We start from the raw sequence: 21,883 nt of genomic DNA, 5'->3' as shown, positions 1-21,883 counted from the left end.
CATAACAGAAGGCTGGTGCATGTATTGAGATAATTTATTGACTACAAATGAGATATATGGACGGGTGAGAGCCAAGTACTGTAAGGAGCCAAGTACTTGTCAGTATTGAGTTGAGTCCGTAGTAGGACTGCCATCACAATTTGAGTGATTCACGAGTTATAATTTCTTTTGCATTATGCATATTTATCTTTGATAATAAGTAATGAATATATTTTTATTGTGATAGGAAGAGATCTGAGGGTGTAAATGTTACTTTTACTCCTTAAAAAGTAGCTCGAAGGTCCTAAATCTTTAAGAAAGAATCGATCAACCAATTACTTTCGAAAGAGCCATCGCTACTTTTGCAGCACCCATCCAGTCGACGCCGAGAATCTCTCTCTCCTTCTTATTGTCCGACATCACGCCACAGCCGTTTTTCTCCTAGGCAAATCTGCCACCGCAACCTCTTTTCTCCTAGGCGGATCTGTCGCCCTCCTTTCCATCTCCTCCGTCAACGCCGCCCGCACCAAGCACCCATTGCGCTACAGCCGCTCACGCCCCATCCCACTCGAGCGAGATAGGGGCGCCTCATCCCACCTTCCACCGCAGTCATTCTTAGCCAAGCCCTAGCCGGAGACGACGTTGGCAGTGTCCCATCCCGTAGCAGCCCCGTGATCGCTTCCCGGCCAGAGTCCACCGCCGCTCGCCTCACCTTGGGTCGAGCGACTGCGGCTATGACTATCAAGAGCTTGGCGGACATCTTCTCCTTGCGTGGTCCCGACGGTCATCTGGATTCCATGGGGTACACGCAGTTGCCGTAGAAGCCTTCCTGCGGTAGTAGTTGGCGTACGAGGTGGCGAGTGTTGCCGCCTTCTCTGGTCGCCGATTGCTCTTTGCCATTGCTCTTTGAACTGCATCAATTCCAGTTCTTCTTTAACAATCCTCCTCTAGGAACGAAAGAATTGGGATGAGTACCGGTTCTTGGCCGCCGACCACAATCGGCCGTACGACGGTAGCTTCCCTACTTCCAGCCACAACCATGGCTACTGTAACGAGCTCCAAGCCTACAGCGTAGCCCCAAGCGTTTGCTGGGCCCAGTCAGCATCGTAACAGCAAAGCGTTTGGTGACTTTGCACCACGGGGAGCTCGAGTGGCCCAGCGACGGTGTACCCTAACTTTGCCTTGGCAAGCGGCATCCGGAACCACTTCCACACCACTTGCTGCCCATCGCTGCTACAAAACAAAGTGCTACTCATCACTGGAAGCACGCACTCCTGATTCCTTACTGCAGAACTGCTGTATATTATGTAGCTTTACATAATATTGCATAGAGTTGCATTCCTTGACTTCATTTGCCAACAACCCATCTCAGGTGACACTGATATGCATCAACACTTCCTCCCTGATCCGCGGGGGTGGGGTGGGGGAAGTGGTAAAAAATTATATTTCTAAAAATTCTTCATATGTTGAAAATCGATTCCGAAAATATACTTAGATTGAAAGTGTACGGAAGAGCGTAACAAGTAACGAGAAGACTGTTTGTAATTTAAAGTAAATTACTCAAAGTAAAGGTAAACTAGATTTTTATAGTGGTTCGATCGTCGTGATCTACATCCACTCCACCGATTCCTCTTCTGTCGAGACCATCGACATCCACTATCGGTCTTTCTTCAATATGCGAAGACCAATCACCTTTTACAACTCGATTATTCTTTTACCGAGTTTAGGAGATAACCCTTACACCCCCACTTACTCCTCTCTCAAACTATTCTAACACTTAAAACTTTTGAGAGGTGTTCACACATGATTGCAGCAATGTTTCTTTTTATTTTTACTCTGTGTAGTTTAACTAGGGATAAGAGGGGTATTTATAGTCCTCAAGTTGATTTAAACTTGGAGCCTAAAAACATCTCATCCTAGGTTTCCTAGGTTTGAGCGACACCACCGCTTGTGCTGGGCGGTACCACTACTTGTGCTGGGCGGTACCACCGCTTGGGAGGCTATGTTGGGTGGTACCACTGCCCAGATTGGCGGTACCACTACCTGTAGCCTCTCGGAGGCTGTGTCTAGGTGGTACCACCGCCCAGACCGATGGTACCACCGCTTGACACAGTCTCGGAGATTATGCCACGATGGTGCCACCTCTTGGGCCACTGTTTGGGCCTCTCATTGGACCCAACATAGTCCTTACATGGGCCCAACTGGCCCATAATTGGGTTGGCCTAATTTCAAATACAATTACGTGTTAACTACAAAATCTAAGACATACTTAAACTAAATAAGTCTATAAGTCTTGGTTTCTTCCGGTGAACTTCCGACGATCTCTCGGCAATGTTCTAGCGGACTCCCGGCAAGCTCCTGGACTTCACGACGATCTTCTTGGCGAGTTCCGATGAGCTTCTCTGGCAAGCTCCGAGACTTCTCGGTTAGTTCTAACAAAACTTCCGACGAACGTCCGGACTTTCGACGAACTCTCGAACTCCCAACGAAATCACGTCATTGACTCCGGGACTTCATTTTGCTTTATGCCTTACTATCATAGTTAATCCTGTACATATAAAAATATACTTTGATATAGATAATTAATACTAAGCATAAATCATGTTATCCGGCATGTCATTGGTCCCTCGACACTTCATCCGATTCTTCGACGCATCGTCCTCTCTTGCGACTTATTGCCCAATTGGCCAGTTGACTCCGCAATACCAATATCCTTGGCGCAACTATGTATCATGGTGTGCTTATTTCTCTAATCTCCTATTTGGCTATGATCTTCTATGCTATGTTGATGGCTCTCTTCGTTGTCGACCAACGATTCACAACATTCCAGGAGCACCCAATCCAATACCAAATCTGAACCATAAACTATGGTTATGCCAGGATTGTCTCATCCTTCAAGTAATTCAAGCCTCGGTCGCTGGATCTCTCTCTCTACTCAAATCTTCATGTGACACTACTGTTGAAGCTTGGTGCAAGTTGCAAACCACCTTGGCAAATTGTTCACGCACTTGCATGCTTAGTCTCTTTTCCAGTCTCATGAAAATAAAATAAGAGGGAAGTACTATTGTTGTTGATTATCTACATAACATAAAGATTATTATTGATAACTTAGCCTTGATTGATCATTCCCTCAGTGATAAAGAAGTTATTATCCATATCCTTAACGGCCTAGGAGATGCGTATAAGGAATTGGCAGCAGCAACATCGGCATGTGATTCACTAGTGTCATTCGAAGAACTCTACGACAAGTTGATTGACTTTGAGATATATCTAAAGCACGAGGACAAATTGTTAGGACTATGCATCACAGCTCAAGTCAATAAAAAATTTACGAGGAGGGACAATCCATATATCAAGATTATCAACAAAGGTTTGACCAAGATGCAAAAAGAGGCACATTTCAATTAGATGAAAGAGATGATTTTTCTCGAGCAGCAAGATTTCTTAAAATCTCATCGTTATCAATTTATACATAGGTTCAAAAGTATGCCACTCACTTCACATTGCTTGGTATTGTAGTATTCGATGTTCAGTGCTTGCGACAGCTACGATCAAAATGGTGGGACTTTCTCCTGCAGTAGAATTCTTCCATTTCTTGACGGTGTAGATATTAATCAACCATCTCTGAGCAAAGATGTCACAACAGGAATATCAAACTACAAATTTGCTGTGAGACATCAATTTGCAAGCTAAAGATACCAATGAATGAAAAAAAAAGAAAAAAAAAAAGAAAGGATTCAACACCACAGGAAGAGGCTCTTTGCACCTTGTGTTGGGTCCAGCCCATATGTGAGCTTGGATAATTTGAGCCATAAGCCCAGATCAATAATTAAGAGAGAAAAAGTAAAATTTGGGCGTGTAGCATGTGTGTGTGCAGTGTAGCGTGTGCGTGCAGCGTACGGCGACGTACAGAAAAAAAAAAAAAAAAAATAGAGAGAGAAAGATTAGGTTTCTGAGTTTTCTGCTTGACGATCGGTGGCCAAACGTTGTCAGTTTTGACCCAAATTTTATGTGAAGAATCCTTGCAGCAAACTCTACAATCCTAACGGTGTTGATATATAGTTTACCCTCTCTAAGATACTTTTCTGCTATATTCATTCTGTGATACCTAGAATTCTCTTACGAAGAGATCCATCCTATGTGATGAAGATGTGCTATTCTTGAGCCAAGATCTATGATCTTGATGTTATTATGATCCTTTAGTTATTCTAGAGAAGACCTATTGTAAACTTGTTATCTTTACTATTGATAGTGGAAGTTTGAGGTGGACTACGGTCCCGTAGTTTTTCCCATATTGGGTTTTCCACGTTAAAAGATTTGGTCTCACTATGTGATTGATTTTTTGCTCTATTGTTTATGTTGTGCTGGTTGATATTTTCATTTGGATATCAAGTTGGTATTTTGATGAGAAACCCATTTTGATACACAAAGAGGGAAAAGAATATTCCGCTTTAACAGGTTTTTTCCCAACAAATGGTATCAGAGCAACAGGTTATTTGGTGCTAGTTTTTCTTGTGTGATTGAAATGGAGCAGTCAGATGGTATGATTAAATTGAACTCATCAAATTATTCCATTTGGAGGCATCTGATGGAAGATTTGCTCTATTATAAAGATTTATATAAGCCTATCAAGATTAAAGATAAACCTTCTACTATGGACGATGAAGAATGAGAAGTTCAACATAGAAAAGCTATTGCCTATATTAGAAGATGGATAAATATAAACTTACATGAGCATATTTCAGATGAAACCAGAGCTGATGTTGTTTGGCAAAGGTTAGAAAACCTCTTTGCGAAAAAGACAATGGGAAATAGAATTTCTCTCCTCAGAAGACTTGTAAATTTGAAGTATAAAGATGGTGATAATATTGTTGAGCACATAAGCCTATTTCAGAGTCTTGCAAACAAGTTGGTTGCTATGAAAATGAATATAGATGATGAGATGCAAGGATTATTACTTCTCAGCTCTTTACCAGAAAGTTGGGAAACGTATGTGGTGACTATTTGCAACTCCACGCTAGAGGGAACTCTAACTATAGATATGGTTAAAGATAGTTTGCTAAATGAAGATGCCAGAAGGAAAGAACAGGGTGAATCTTCTTCTGGTGCATTTGTTACTGAAAAACAAGAAAGACGTGGAAGAAGTTATAGCAGAAATCCACATGGTTATAGAGGAAGATCCAAGTCTAGAAGAGATATCAAATGTTTTCACTGTAACAGGCTAGGTCACATGAAGAAAGAGTGTAGGTTTTGGAAGCGAGAACAGAATGAAATGAAGAAAAATGAGAAAGATACCAATATAGTTGCTGCTGAAGGTAATATCACTATTGTCTGTGATGAAGGTTGTGTTAGTCTTGTAGCTTAGGACAGTAACTAGGTAATTGACTCTAGTACTTCATTTCATGTTACTTCTCATGGTGATTTCTTTAGATCTTACACCGCTGGTGATTTTGGTAATATCAGAATGGGAAACAGTGGTACATCTAAGATTGTGGGTATTGGAGATATTTGCTTGGAGACCAGTATTGGGAGCAAATTGATACTCAAAGATGTAAAACACGTTCCAGATATTCGTCTTAACTTAATATCTACAGGTAGACTTGATGATGAGGGTTTTGCACATTATTTTGGTGAAAGCAAATGAAAACTTACTAAAGGTTCTTTGATTATGGCAAGAGGAAAGAAACTTAACTCCTTTTATGTCATGGAAGCTAAGCTACATAAAGGAGAGATTAATGCAATTCAGAAAGGTGAAAGTATAGATCTTTGGCATAAGAGGCTTGGACATATCAGCGAGAAGGGACTTCAAACTCTTGTTAGAAAGCAGTTCTTACCAGAGTTGCAAGGTACATCTCTTAAATCTTGTGATCATTGCTTAGTTGAAAAAACACATAGAGTTACATTTCAGACATATCCATCATCTAGAAGATCATATGTTATTGATTTAGTTCACATTGATGTTTGTACTATGCAAACTAGAATTCTTGGAGGTGCTCTTTATTTTGTTACTTTTATTAATGACCATTCTAGAAAAGTGTGAGCTTTTGCTTTGAAATCTAAAGACCAAGTACTCGATGTTTTCAAGGAGTTTCATGTCAGTGTTGAAAGAGAAACTGGCAGAAAACTAAAGTGTATTCGATCAGATAATGGTGGTGAGTACAAGGGTCCTTTTGAGAATTATTGCAGGTTCTATGGTATCAGGCTTGAGAAAATAGTTCCTAAAACTCCTTAACAGAATGGTGTGGCAGAAAGGATGAATAGAACCATTGAAGAAAGGATTAGGTGTATGCTTTCCCACGCTAAGTTACCAAAGTCATTTTGGGGGAGGCTATGAGAACTACAATTGATCTGATAAATCTTTCTCCATCAGTTCCTCTGAAAGGTGATGTTCCAGAGAGAGTATGGAGAGGAAAAGATATATCTTATAATCACTTAAGAGTCTTTGGGTGTAAAGCATTTGTTCATATTCCCAAAGATGAGAGGTCCAAGCTTGATAGTAAAGCAAAAGCATGTATCTTCTTGGGATATGGTCATGAAGAGTTTGGGTACAGATTATGAGATTCAGTAAACAAGAAGATTATTAGAAGCAGAGATGTTATGTTTCTTGAAGACCAATTGTTTGATGATGGTGATAATATTGAGAAGCCAGAAACCTGCGTTTATATTCCTTGGAGTTTGGGTTAGTTCCTTCACTTGTAGTTCATGATGATCATGGGGGAGATGAACAAGAAGATTATGGTGAGAATACCAGTGATGATACACCTACAGTTGATGATGCTGAACCAACTGAACAGGCACCTCCACCACTAGTTGAGATTCCATTGAGAAGATCCACTAGAGAGCGACAACCATCTACCAGATATCCTCCACATGAGTATGTTATGCTTATTGACGGGGGAGAGCCAGAAACTTACCAAGAAGCTATTATACATGAGAATAAGAATGAGTGGATTAAAACCATGCAAGAAGAGATGAGATCCTTACTTGAGAATCACACCTATGACTTGGTAAAATTGCCTAAAGAGAAGAAAGCTCTCAAGAATAAGTGGGTTTATAAATTGAAGACTGAAAACAATAGCTCACAACAAAGATACAAGGCACGACTAGTTGTGAAAGGATTCAGTCAGAAGAAAGGTATTGACTTTGAAGAAATATTTTCTCCAATTGTGAAAATGTCCTCTATCTGAGTTGTTCTTGGTTTGGTTGCCCGCTTGAATTTAGAAGTTGAGCAACTTGATGTGAAAACAACATTTCTTCATAGTGACTTAGAAGAAAAAAATTATATAGAACAACTAGAAGGTTTCAAAGTCAAGGGAAAAGAAAATATGATGTGTAAGCTTAAGAAAAGCTTATATGGACTCAAACAGACACCTAGACAGTAGTATAAGAAGTTTGATTCCTTTATGATGAGCCAATGGTAGATAGAACAACATCTGATCATTGTGTGTTTATGAAGAAATTTTCAGATGATGATTTTATTATTTTACTGCTATATGTTGATGATATGCTGATTGTTGGCCATGATGTTGGAAAAATTGAAAAGCTTAAAAGAGAGCTAAGTAAGTCTTTTGCCATGAAAGACTTGGGATCGGTGAAATAAATACTTGGGATGAAGATTCTTGGTGATAGGAAGAAAAGGAAGATTTGGCTATCTCAAAAGACTTACATTGAAAAGGTTCTTGAAAGATTCAATATGAGTAAAGTCAAAGCAGTTTGTTCTCCACTTGTATGTCATTTCAAGCTTAGTTCGAAACAATATCCTACAAGCGAGAAAGAAAAAAAAGAAATGTCCAGAGTGCCTTACTCATCTGCAGTAGACAGTTTGATATATGCTATGGTTTGTACTAGGCCAGATATAACTCATGCAGTTGGAGTTGTCAGCCGATTTCTCTCTAATCCTGAAAAGGAACATTGGACAGCAGTGAAATGGATATTAAGATATCTAAGAAGTACTTCCAAGTTATGTTTATGTTTTGGTAATGATGAACCTGTGTTAGAAGGGTACACAGATACAGACATGACAGGTGATATTGATTCCAAGATGTCCACTTCGGGATTCTTGATGACATTTGCAGGAGGAGCAGTTTCTTGGCAGTCTAAGTTACAGAAGTGTGTTGCTCTATCAACCACAGAAGCATAATACATAGCAATTACTGAAGCCTGCAAGGAAGCTTTATGGATGAAAAAGTTTCTACAGGAATTGAGCTTGAAATAGGGAGGATATACTGTTTACTGTGATAGTCAGAGTGCTATTCACCTCTCCAAGAATTCAACATACCATTCTAGATCCAAGCATATTGATGTGAGATATCATTGGATTCGTGATGTGCTTGAGATGAAAGAATTATAGTTGGAAAAAGTGTAAACCAATGAGAATGGTTCAGATATGTTAACAAAGTCTTTGCCTAAGGAGAAGCTTGAAGTATGTGGGCGAAGCTTGAAGCATGTAGGCGAAGAGCGGGCTTGGTACAACTCACTATATGAGTTGGAGGGGGAGAATTATTGGGTCCAGCCTATATGTGGACTTGGACAATTTGGGCCATAAGCCCAGATCAATAATTAAGAGAGAAAGGGTAAAATTAGGGCGTGTAGCGTGTGTGTGCGCGTAGTGAGTGTGCAGCATACGACGGTGTGCAGAGAAAAGAGGAGAGAGAAATAGAGAGAGAAAGATTAGGTTTCTGAGTTTTCTGCTTGACGATTGGTGGCCAAACGTTGTCAGTTTCAACCCAAATTTTATGTGGAGAATCCTTGCAGCAAACTCTACAATCCTAACGGTGTTGATCTACAGTTTACCCTCTCTAAGGTACTTTCCTACTATATTCACTCTATGAGACCTAGAATTCTCTTACGAGGAGATCCATCCTATATGATGAAGATGTGCTATTCTTGAGCCAAGGTCTATGATCTTGATGTTATTGTGATCCTTTAGTTATTCTAGAGAAGACCTATTGTAAACATGTTATCTTTACTATTGATAGTGGAAGTTTGAGGTGGACTACGGTCCTGTAGGTTTTCCCACATTTGATTTTCCACAAAGAGAAAAAAAAATATTTCGCTTTAACATCTCGAAAAATGCTCAAGAATCTTAATATCAACAAGAAACTCTTGAAATGGTAAAACCAAGTGCAGCAAAAAGTGACCAATCAAGTCAATCCAGGGCCCAAGTTATTGCAATAGTAGCCTTGAGTTTCTTAACCCTTCATCTTGTAGTTTATCGGCACTGTTTCTCAAACTCTTGTTGCGCATGATACTCCCATTTCAAGTAAAATTTTTGACAATGCCAAAGCTTCCATAATTTTCATGAATGATTGATATTCCCACCATATGTTATGATTCATAATAAAAGAGAGAGAGACCAAAAGAGATGGATCATACTCCTCTTGATGTCTAATTCTAAACTTATTCTGCGTTCGAGATGACCGACGCAGAGATTGTCTGAAAGTTGTTTAAGAAATATAAAAGAAAATCAGATTCATCCTTTCCAATCACTGAGAAATGACCTAATCTTATCTGACAATCAAACTCAAACCGCCCGGATGATTGACAGTTGTATCTATAAAAAGTTAATATTGTTATTAATTGTGTCAATGCTTCAAATATCGTCTGCATTGACTTTGTTAGAAGGAAAAATTAATGTTATCATCTTATTTTCAAAATACACATTAATAATCTACAATAATATTTACTGTAAACAAATGATTCACAGCCAACACAAGCCATTGTTGCCACCTACACAATAGTATTAGATGACATTTTTGTCCTAAAATTAAAACAGTGGAATAAACTTCATCCAAGTTATGAACTTTTAACATGTGGACAAATGGTTTTGGTTCTAAAATATGACTTCAAGAGATTGATAAGACAATTTGCAACAAGTCAAAAAATATTCTTAAATTTGATATTTATGCTGAACATGCAAAACACTCGTTCCTGTGCCTTTCGTCGCGTTGCCCTTGCGTGCGGTGCTACGCTTATGTGGCCCTCCCTCACACGAGGGCCATCGACTTGAGATTCTCTATGTGGAGACGAATCATCGATATCGTAAAAATAGAAATGTAGACATAGGGTCATCCCCACCTTCCAACTCTCGAAGACTGCAAACAGCTCCAAAATAATATGCTAAGAAGTCAGACTCCAACAACATTTCTCTTTTTTTCTTTCTTCTTTCTCTTCCTCTTTTCTATCAGCTTCTTCCCAGGTTGCGTGCTCTTGTTTCCTCCTTTGGTTTTGCTTTAGTGGGATTGAAGAGATGATACTGTTCTTTTTCTTGCTTCGATCTTAGTAGAGTAGACTCTACTAGAGTATGTCTAGGATTAGTTTCACTCCAATAAATTAGTCGTCCAATTGTAAACCCCTAACAACTTTAAATTCGAAATAATTCAAAAAAATTAGGATTCAAAAATATTTCATCCCTTTTTTTATTTGATTTGGATTATTAGATTTTCCCTAGAATAGATTTAAAATCAAACTAGATCTTCTAAATTAAAAAAATAGATAATATTTGATTAATTAAGAATAATTGTATAATTATCATGACTAAGGTCATAAATCTATTGAAACTCCTTCCTATAAGTCTTCTCCATTCATGATAGTAGAGCGAGACCTAGTTCTAGTGGAAAGACATGAGACAATTATCAAAAAAAAAAAAAAAAAGTAGGCTTTCCCTTTTTAATAACATGTAAATTTTATAATTTTCATGATTAAAGGATGCATAAACCGGTTTATAATTTTTAGAAATTTTCAATTGTGATATTAAGATCCGTTCACATGAAAATCTTATTTAATGATGGTTAGAAATTTTGGTTCTAATGATTTGACATTTTTATTCTATTCTCCATTTTTAATGAATACTTCCTAGCTTTTTAAATAGAATTTTCATGAATTATATATACATATTTACATGAATTGTTACACTTTTGATTCACAAAAGCAGCTTTTAAATTTTGTTTGATAATTTTTAATTTAAATAAATTGTACTACGTGATTAGAACATTAGTATGTTGATTTTTGTAATTTTTAAAAAATACAAAACATATTTTAAATTTTAAAGGTTTCTATGAAAACAAAAGAAAAAATTGGAATTAAAATCGAAGTCGGCCATACTCAGTTGTGATAGGAGTCTTGGTTACTATCAATCAGACTTGGTCACACCGAGCCAACCTATTGGCTTGCACAGTGTTTTGACTTGGCTCGGGTGTTTGACCCGACCTCGATTTACAGCTTGACCTGATGTGGTGTGGAGACTATGACATGGGTTAGTTAGCTTCCTCCCTCGATGCACTGCGACTCGGCATTAGATCCTACCGCTTAAGGCTCGATGAAACCCAGGCTTGTCTTTTGCGGTTCAATGCTTAGACTTGATTTTAGTTTTGAAATTCGACGGTTCCACTTTCTAAATTTTGGGAACCAGAATCGAACAACACATGACCGATTTTTGGAATCGAAATCATAATCGACATATCCAGTTTTGTTCAAACCATTAATTTTTTTTAATTAAAAATAATTTTAAAATAGTAAAAAAAGGATAATTTTTAATGTTGATGTATTTCAATAATACATGTAATGAGTCTAATTATATTAAAAAATTATATAAAATTATAAAATGTATTAATCATTGTTTTCATTTATCTAATTTTTAACAATACGAGCTTGCTTCACAATTATTGTTACATAAGAGTTGGTAAAATTTATCTTGCAATCATCAATAAAATTGGAAAGGTTATTTCATCTCGTGCTCACCTTTTAAGAATTAGGAATTCTATATTTATAGTGTTGTCACCAAACTAAAAAAAAAAGCATAAATAAACTTCGAATTCGAAGTTCGTGCCTGATGACTCCCTCAATTTTTTTATCTTTACAATAATAAATTTCCTCCTTAACCAATTCTACTATTCCCGCTAAATTGATCCGTAAATTAAACAATTTGGGAGGTAATTTATTATCTATTATAATTTGCACTATAATGGTCATGTAAGTTAATGACTAATTTTTTATTTCTCTTATTTTTCACTAATATTAATATATGATCCTAAACTTTCATGATAAGCAATTAAATAATCATTTAAACCATCTATACTAAAATTGGGATAAAAAACAAAAGCAACAAGGTAAATAAGTGGAATATATAGAAAACCCTATTCAAATAATTATCTTATTCATATTCTTCTAAAACTCTAACAATATTAATGGATACAACTAAAAATACATGAACAATAGGATAATAAACACCATATAATGTATTAAAATTTTTCAAAATTTCTAAAGTTTTTGCACAAATAGTCTTGCATTATTTGCAATAAATATACATAATAATTTTTTATGTTTAAAATTTTGTATTAGAAAATATATAAGTTGAATTCCATCTGATAGGAATGACCATAAAAAATATTAAGGTATTTTGTTATTTAATTTATAAAATCTAGTACATTCTTTCATTACATGTGATTATAAATAATGAATGGTCTAAAGTTGCCCTAAAAAAATGATTTAAGGCAATGCAGTATTATGATCATAATGTTACCCCACCATGGTTGTACAAAAAGCGGCTAATAATTAAAACTAATCTTCTATTGACAAGAAAAATCATGGAAGTTCTAGTGAAACCGTTCCTAAAATTCACTCTCATAGGATATCTATGACCATATATGACAACAAAAAAAGTTTAGTTTGAGCAATTAACCACAATTATGTCTTAATTTCCACATTTATTGATAGATACTTCTTGTAACATTTTATAAAACTGAAGATATTTCTTGACGTAAATGTAGTATTATTCTAAGTAAAAAACTAATATGAGAATGTATTTAAAGCTAAATAATATAGCTGATGCATTTTCATATGTTACAAGAATAGCACACATCAGAAATTTAAGATAAATCAAAAAAATATGCCATTTGAATCAATAATATGGAATTAGAGTCTTGTTTATTATGATCTTATATTGGTGATAAGGAATTGTTAGGATCGGCAATAGTGCAGCGGATAAAAACGTCGGTTTTGAAAAATCTTCGTTTCATAGTTTACATGTAATTAGAGTTAAGGTTAAGGGTTAATCCTATAACCCGGTTATGGACCAATTGGGCCCGAGTTTGGATTAGTTTGGGCCAAGTTTGGAGCCCAACCAGTGAGCTGAAATAGTCTAGATGGTGACACTGCCCAGAACTCGAAGGATCGGGCGGTGGTCCGTCAGACTGGGCGGTGGCACCGCCGAGCACCCGAAAGATCGGGCGGTGGCACCGCCAGCTCCGGGAATCTAAGAGGAATTCAAAATTTGGAGCCCAAATTTAAATCCTCTTGGGGTCTATAAATACCCCTCAATTCTCAACAGAGAATACAACCTTTGATAAGTTAGAGATTGAGATAAAGCCTTAGCAAAGTCTTTAGCAAATCTTATTTTAAATAGCTTAAGTGTTCACCTCTCTCTTTCTCTTTGAAAATCCGTAAGAGTGTGAACCACTTGTAAAAGGTTTTAAGAGGGGTATTTGTCCTTCCATTTCAAAATGATTTGCTAGTGAAAGTTGGGAGCCTCATCGAAGAAGGCTTCGCAAGTGGATGTAGGTCATTTGATCGAACCATTTTAAATTGGTGTGTTCCTTGAATGTGTGAGTGTTTACCTTTCTGAAACCGTTATTTACATAACAGCAAGCTTTTGGTTTTCATCTCCTTACTTTACTCGAGCTACTTTTACCAAGTTATTCTTTGTCGAATTAAAATCTCTATATATTTACAAAATCATTTTCAAACTTACAAGTTTTAATCGAAATCTCGAGAGGGGGTATTCGAGAGTCAGCCGAGAGTCTGAAGATTCGTCGGAAGTGCTGTCGGAACCAACCGAGAAGAAATCAGGGACTTGCCGAAGTTTTCGAAAGTCTGCCGAAGAGATCGTTGGAGGTTCACGGAGATCACCGAGAATGTTTGACTACTTGCAAAAGACTCGCTGAACTCGCCACAAGACCAGGGAGCCTGTTGGGACTCCGCTGGAAGAAATCTGAGGGTGTATTGGAAGTCCGCCGGAAGTTTGCCGAAAAGCTCGCCGGAAGGAAACTTGACATTGCCGGTTAAAAACTTGCTTAAGACTATGTCTTAATTCTATAGTTTGCATATAATTAGGGTTAAGGTTAAGGGTTAATCCTATAACCCGGTTATGGGCCAATTGGGCCCGAGTTTCGACTGGTTTGGGCTAAGTTTGGAGCCCAACCAGTGAGCTGAAATAGTCTAGATGGTGGCATCGCCCAGAACTCGAAGGATCGGGCGGTGGTCCATCAGACTGGGTGGTGGCACCGCCCAGCACCCAAAAGATCGGGCGGTGGCACCGCCAGCTCCGGGAATCTAAGAGGAATTCAAAATTTGGAGCCCAAATTTGAATCCTCTTAGGGTCTATAAATACCCCTCAATTCTCAATAGAGAATACAACCTTTGAGAAGTTAGAGATTGAGATAAAGCCTTAGCAAAGTCTTTAGCAAGTCTTATTTTCAATAGCTTAAGTGTTCACCTCTCTCATTCTCTTTGAAAATCTGTAAGAGTGTGAACCACTTGTAAAAGGTTGTAAGAGGGGTATTTGTCCTTCCATTTCAAAGTGATTTGCCAGTGAAAGTTGGGAGTCTCATCAAAGAAGGCTTCGCAAGTGGATGTAGGTCATTTGATCGAACCACTTTAAATTGTTGTGTTCCTTGAATGTGTGCGTGTTTACCTTTCTGAAACCGTTATTTACATAGCAGCAAGCTTTTGGTTTTCATCTTGTTAGAACCCTTGCAGATTCTAAACTTGGGGTTGATCTCTTTAGGGGATCGGCCTCCTTGGAACTCTATAGGGGTTCCTCCCTCCAAGTGCTGCTCAAAGGCTGCAGAAAAGTTTCATCTATTGCTTGCGAAAAGAGGAGGAATACATGGCTATTTATAGGGCTTCTAAACCCTAACTCCTAATAGGACTCCTACTTAAGACTCTTACTTCTAACCAACTCCTAATAGGACTCCTACTCAAGACTCCTATTCCCTTACAACTCCTAATTCTTCTCTAAGAAAAAACCTCCTACATGAATGTCCCTCTCAATTAGGACTCTCCTAACTAGAGTCCTAACAGAATGTCCCTCTCAATTAGGACTCTCCTAGCTAGAGTCCTAACAGAATGTCCCTCTCAATTAGGACTCTCCTAGCTAAAGTCCTAACAGTTTTACATGAATGTCCCTCTCAATTAGGACTCTCCTAGCTAGAGTCCTAACAAACCCGCCCTCTTCAAATCAGCCTTGTCCTCGAGGTTGACGATTCATGAATTTTGGGAATTTGATCTTCAAGTCATCATAGTTCTCCAAAGTGGCATCTTCTGTTAGTAGGTTTGCCCACTGTATTAGCAATTCAGTAGTGGATCGTCGTCGTCGAGTCATAATCCGTCGATCAATAATGGCACTTGGCTGAGTCTGAAGTCCTCCTTGGGTAGTCATATTTGGTGGGTGGCTTTGGGCTATCTCTAAGCACTTATTTACAACTTCTGTCTGGCCGTCGGTTTGTGAGTGATATGTCATACTCCTTTTCAATTTAGTACTCTTATAGTGTAATTCTTTTGAGTCCCAATTGTAATGAGCTACGGAGCTTGGTGCTTCCTCCAATTTTTTTATAATCTTACTAGTATCTGAATCTTCCTGCCATTCCATCTTAATATCCTCAAGGAAGTCGCTGGTCGGAAGTGAAACGGTCGAAACTTCAACTTGCTCGGGTAGCTGCGAAAGCGCATCTGCAAGAACATTCTCTTTCCCCTTTTTGTAAGTTATTTCAAAATCAAATCCAAGAAGTTTTGTTACCCATTTTTGCTGCTCGGGGAAAGATATCTTCTGCTCCAAGAGATATTTTAGGCTTTTATGGTCGGTCTTGATTTGAAAGTATCGCCTGATCAAGTACAATCTCCACCTCGTTGCTGCGCGCACAATGGCGAGCATCTCCTTATCATATGTTGACATATTTTGATCGGAGGGAGATAATGCCTTGCTAGTGTATGTGAGCGGTCGACCATCTTGCATGAGAATGGCTCCAATTCTGACTCCAGATGTGTCGGCCTCAATAATGAAGGGTCGGTTGAAATCTGGTAGTGTTAGCACCGGCGTCGTCGTCATGGCTGCCTTAAGTTTGTCGAAAGCAGCGGAGGCTCTGTCCAACCATTGGAAGACATCTTTTTCTAGTAAGGAAGTAAGTGGTGCATTGATCTTTCCATAGTTTTTCACGAACTTGCGGTAGTAGCCTGTTAAACCCAGAAAGCCATGTAGCAATTTTATGTTTCTCGAGGTCGGCCAGTTTTGCATTGCTCCAATTTTGAAGGGGTCCACTGATATGATATGCCCAAGATATTCCACCTTTTGATATGCCCAAGATATTCCACCTTTTGTTGAAGAAAGCAAAAATTCGTGTTGAAGAAAGCAAAAATTCGTGGTTGTTGTGTGTTCAAAAGGTGGTTTTCCATATGTCTCCTTCGCATGCTCGTATTTGATGATACCCGGATCAAAGGTCCAGCTTTGTAAAGATTTGTGCTCCCTTTCATCTAGCAATTCATCTACTATTGGAATAAAGTATTTGTCCTTGATGATTATGCCATTGAGATCTCGGTAATCAACACATATTCGCCTTGTTTCGTCCTTCTTGCGTACAAGTAGCACCGGCGAAGAGTAGAGGTTGCAACTTGGCCGAATAACTCATGTTTCGAGCATTTCTTTTATAATCCTTTCTATTTCATCCTTCTGGAGATGTGGATACTGATATGGCTGAGCATTTGCTGAAGATTTGCCTGGAAGAATCATTATACAATGATCATGCCGACAGGTTAGAGGTAGGTTGCGCGGTTCGTCAAATATATTTGAAAATTCAGCAAGCAAAGGAAGTAGATTTGGATCTTCAAATTCTATTGGCTCTCCCTTAGTTTGCTTCTCAAGTTGTACCAAAAAGCCACTGCATGCTTTATGCAAAACATTCTCCATTTGTTGTGTGCAAATCGTTGTTATGTCGCCCCCACGTTTTCCGTGCAATGTCACCTGTTTCTCCTTACTGTAAAATTTCATAATTAGTTTCATAAAATTCCAATAAATATCACCTAATGTCGTCAACCATTTAATTCTAAGCATGGCCTCATGATTGTTAAGAGGGAGAAGGAAGAAATATGCAATTATCTCTTGGTCCTGCAGCAATAGTTTCTCCTGCAAGCGCCTATGATCACAATTCAAAATCCATCCGTCGGTGACCTTAACATCAAACCTACAGCGATTCTCGATAGGTAATGATATCCGAACAGCAAGCTTACTATTTAGGAAGTTAGTAGTACTGCCCGTGTCGATGAGAACAGTGATTGGTTGTTGTTTGAGAAGACCTCCAATTTTCATCGTTTGCGGGTTTGAGTAGCCAGCTAGTGTATGTACCGTAACTTCGGTCGGTTGTGGCTCTTCTTCTGCATCTTCTTCTTCATGTTCAAGACTCTCTTTTGGATGTTCAATGACCTCTTCTTCTATCGGTTCAATCATAAGAAGTCCCCCTTTACTACAGCGATGCTCACGGCTCCACGGCTGGTCACAATGCCAACATAACCCCTTCGCATATCGCTCCCGAAGCTCTTCTCTTGTTAACCTCTTTGGTGTAGAGACTTGGTTGACAGTAGGGGGGGCTAAGGGCTTCAATATTACTAGTTGAGGAGAGACCCTAGTCCTCCGAGCTTCATGGTTCAATTGCTCCTCTTGATGTCGTGCGAAAGAGATGGCTGCCATAAGCGTATACGGTTGTCGCGCTTTAACTTCTCCTCGGATCTCCGGCTTCAAGCCCTCAATGAAGGTCCTCAATAGCTGTTTTTGAGACCAATCATGAGTTTGATTAGATAACCTTTCAAACCTGGTTTGTTACTCCTGAATGGTGGAGGTTTGTTGGATCTTTGCTAGTTGTTCGTCAATATTCTCGTAATCGGTTGGTCTGAAGTGAATCAGTAGTCCTTCTTTGAATTGTCGCCATGAAATGACTCCATAAGTATGTTCAAACCAGTCAAACCACTGTATAGCATCCCCTTCAAGATGTATAGCTGCAATTTTCACCATAGATACATCCGCGGTTTTGTGGTACCGAAAATATCGCTCCGCGCGCGAGATCCAACCAATCGGGTCTCCTTCTTCCCATCTAGGGAAGTCCACTCTCATGCATGGATAGTTGGGGTTGGTCATATAGCCTACCCTCCCTTGGAAGTCATCTCTTCGGGCTTGGTGTGATTGGGAAAAGCTCTCTCCTTGATATGATTTCTTCGGGCTTAGTGGTCGGCCCAATCTGAGTTCGGCAAAGAGTGTCCGAATCTTATCCTCCATTCGCGCCTCCAAGGCTTCGAATTTAGCATTGATTGCCTCCTTAGATGCCATAGTATATGGCCCCAAATCAATGATGTTAAGATCTCTCTTTTGCTGTTGGGTTAAAGGCATGTATAGGTTGAGAGAAGTGATGGTCGAAAGTGTTGGTGGATTTGTGGATGTAGGCTGCGGCGGTTTAGGCTTATTTTGTGGCTGTTTTGAGTGCAGTTTGAGGGTGTGGTTTGGTAAAGTTTTAGGGCTGTGGATGAAAGTTTTGGATCTGTGGTAGATGGTAGCAAAGGTTTGACAGAAATCCGTGGAAGTTGCAGCAAGTATGTGCTGTCTTGTAAGAGTAGAATTGTCGTCGAAGAAACAACGGTTTCTCGACATAATTTCCACCAAAAACTTGAGAGAATTGAGGAGGGAATTGATAGAAAAATCACAGTTTATATGACAGCAAGGATATCTAATTTAATCAAGAAAATTTCGGCAGTATAACAGCAAGGAAATTGGTGCAAGTTGCAATTGCAGAATTATCGTCAAAAAATTTCAGCGGACTACGATGAAAATTTGTAGCAACATAAAATCATTTTTAGAGATGAATTTCTTAATAGATCAATCTTATATGGAAGCCAAGATGATCTATGAAGTGTATAAGAAATTTCATTCAAAAAAGATTGCAAAATAGATGGGTTAAGGCAACGATATGCAGCTGAAATTTTCTGCAGCATAGATTTTCAAGTGCAACAGATTGGACATAAAAGATCAGTAGTTTATACTGAGAATTTTTCGATGAAACTAAAGGGAAATCTACTGTTAGGAAGTGTCAAAGATGTCATAAAAATTTCGTAGAAATTTGGATAGAAAAAGCACAGTAGCAAGATCAAACAGATGGTGCTATGCGGCTTGAATTCTGCAATTCAAGTGCAGCAGATTGGACATAAAAGATCAATAGTTTATATTAAGAATTTTTTGATGAAACCAAAGGGAAGTCCACTGTTATGAAGTGTCAAAGATGTCATAAAAATTTCGTAGAAATTTGGATAGAAAAAGCACAGTAGCAAGATCAAACAGATGGTGCTATGCGGTTGGAATTCTGCAATGTATCTTTCGTCATAGAGATGAAAACTTTGTGACGAAAAGTTTATGCAGCAATATAGGAACGATTTTTTTTTTTTTTTTTTTAGATTTTCGAATAAGGATAACTAAATTGCAGCAGCAGTAAGGTAGGAAACCAGAACCTGTTGCAATTCACGGGGAGATCAAAGGATGATCCGTGGTGGTGGAGATGATGACGGAATTCGGTGACGATCTTTTAAGCAATTGTGGGAATTGCTTTGGATTGTTGTAGAGGGTTGATGGATGGCTGTGGAAGGGCAGCGAGACGCCAAGAACGCTGCTCTGATACCAGGTGTTAGAACCCTTGCAGATTCTAAACTTGGGGTTGATCTCTTTAGGGGATCGTCCTCCTTGGAACTCTATAGGGGTTCCTCCCTCCAAGTGCTGCTCAAAGGCTGCAGAAAAGTTTCATCTATTGCTTGCGAAAAGAGGAGGAATACATGGCTATTTATAGGGCTTCTAAACTCTAACTCCTAATAGGACTCCTACTTAAGACTCTTACTTCTAACCAACTCCTAATAGGACTCCTACTCAAGACTCCTATTCCCTTACAACTCCTAATTCTTCTCTAAGAAAAAACCTCCTACATGAATGTCCCTCTCAATTAGGACTCTCCTAACTAGAGTCCTAACAGAATGTCCCTCTCAATTAGGACTCTCCTAGCTAGAGTCCTAACAGAATGTCCCTCTCAATTAGGACTCTCCTAGCTAAAGTCCTAACAGTTTTACATGAATGTCCCTCTCAATTAGGACTCTCCTAGCTAGAGTCCTAACACATCTCCTTACTTTACTCGAGCTACTTTTACCAAGTTATTCTTTGTCGAATTAAAATCTCTATATATTTACGAAATCATTTTCAAACTTACAAGTTTTAATCGAAATCTCGAGAGGGGGTATTGTTAGGATCGAGTCGGCACTAAAAACGTCGGTTTTGAAAAATTTTCATTTCGATAAAATCGGTATCGACAAAGCCCATATAGGAAATATGTTTAACTTGAAAATGTGTTCGTAAGTCTAGTAGAAGTAAAACAAGTAAGACAGTTTGTAGTGAAGGTAAATAACAAGAATATAAATGCAAACAAAGTTTTATAGTGGTTCGATCGTCAAGACCTACATCCACTCCCGATTCCTCTTTTGTCGAGGCCACCGGCATCCACTAGCTATCTTCTTTCAACAGACAAACTATCCTTTTACACCCCTTTTCTCCTTTTCACAGGTTTAAGAGACAACCTTTTATAAGCACTCACTCTTCCCTAAACAGAATTTTAAAATTAGAATTAGAGGAGGGATTCTCTCAAGTGATTGCTATAGCGTTCTCTCACTTTTAGGCTCTCAGTGATTGCTATAGCGTTCTCTCACTTTTAGGCTCTCTGTGCTTGTATATGTTAATCAGGGATGAGAGGGGCATTTATAGGTCTCAAGTGAATTTAAACTTGGAGCCTAAAAAGGTCTCATCCCAGATTTTTTGGGTCTTAGCGGTACCACCGCCTATGCTGGGTGGTACCACTGCCTACAGTACTAACACTGGGCGGTACCATCACCCAATCTAACGGTACCATCGACTGACACCCTGCCACTAGGCGGTACCACCACCTGACAATCTCTCGGAGACTATGTTTGGGCAGTACCACCGCCCAGACCGGTGGTACCAATGCCTGACACAGTCTCGGAGATTATGCCTGTTGAATCTCAGATTTTGATGATGAAGTCAATTGTCATTTTGTTAGAACCCTTGCATATTCTAAACTTGGGGTTGATCTCTTTAGGGGATCGGCCTCCTTGGAACTCTATAGGGGTTCCTCCCTTCAAGTTACTGCTCAAAGGCTGCAGAAAAGATTCATCTATTGCTTATGAAAAGAGAAGGAATACATGGCTATTTATAGGGCTTCTAAACCCTAACTCCTAATATGACTCATACTTAAGACTCATACTTCTAACCAACTCCTAATAGGACTCCTACTCAAGACTCCTATTCCCGTACAACTCCTAATTCTTCTCTAAGAAAAAACCTCCTACATGAATGTCCCTCTCAATTAGGACTCTCCTAGCTAGAGTCCTAACAGATCTGCCCTCTTCAAATCAGCCTTGTCCTCAAGGCTGAGATTCCATGAACTCAGGGAACCGGGTCTTCAGCTCCTCATATGGTTCCCATATGGCATCTTCAAGTGGTAAATTATTCCAATGCACCAGTACTTCAGTAGAGGGACGTCGGCGACGTATCACGATCCTACGATCGAGGATGGCTTGTGGTTGAGCTTGAATAACTCCATCCTCAGTGGTATTGGGCAGTTTGATCTGGGGTGACTAGTGTTCTCCCAACTTGGGCTTCAGGCATGACACGTGGAAGACAGGGTGAATTTTGGCATCCTCAGGTAATTTAAGTCTATACGCCACTGCTCCAATACGCTTTGTGATCTGATAGGGCCCAAAAAATCGTGGAGATAGCTTCATGGAGGCTCGAGTGTTGATGAAGAGTTGCTTGTATGGTTGT

This window comes from Musa acuminata, chromosome BXJ3-6, assembly GCF_036884655.1.
Source record: "Musa acuminata AAA Group cultivar baxijiao chromosome BXJ3-6, Cavendish_Baxijiao_AAA, whole genome shotgun sequence".
Lineage (NCBI taxonomy): Eukaryota > Viridiplantae > Streptophyta > Magnoliopsida > Zingiberales > Musaceae > Musa > Musa acuminata.
The sequence above is the reverse complement of the archived record's forward strand: the minus strand, read 5'-3'. Positions refer to the sequence as shown.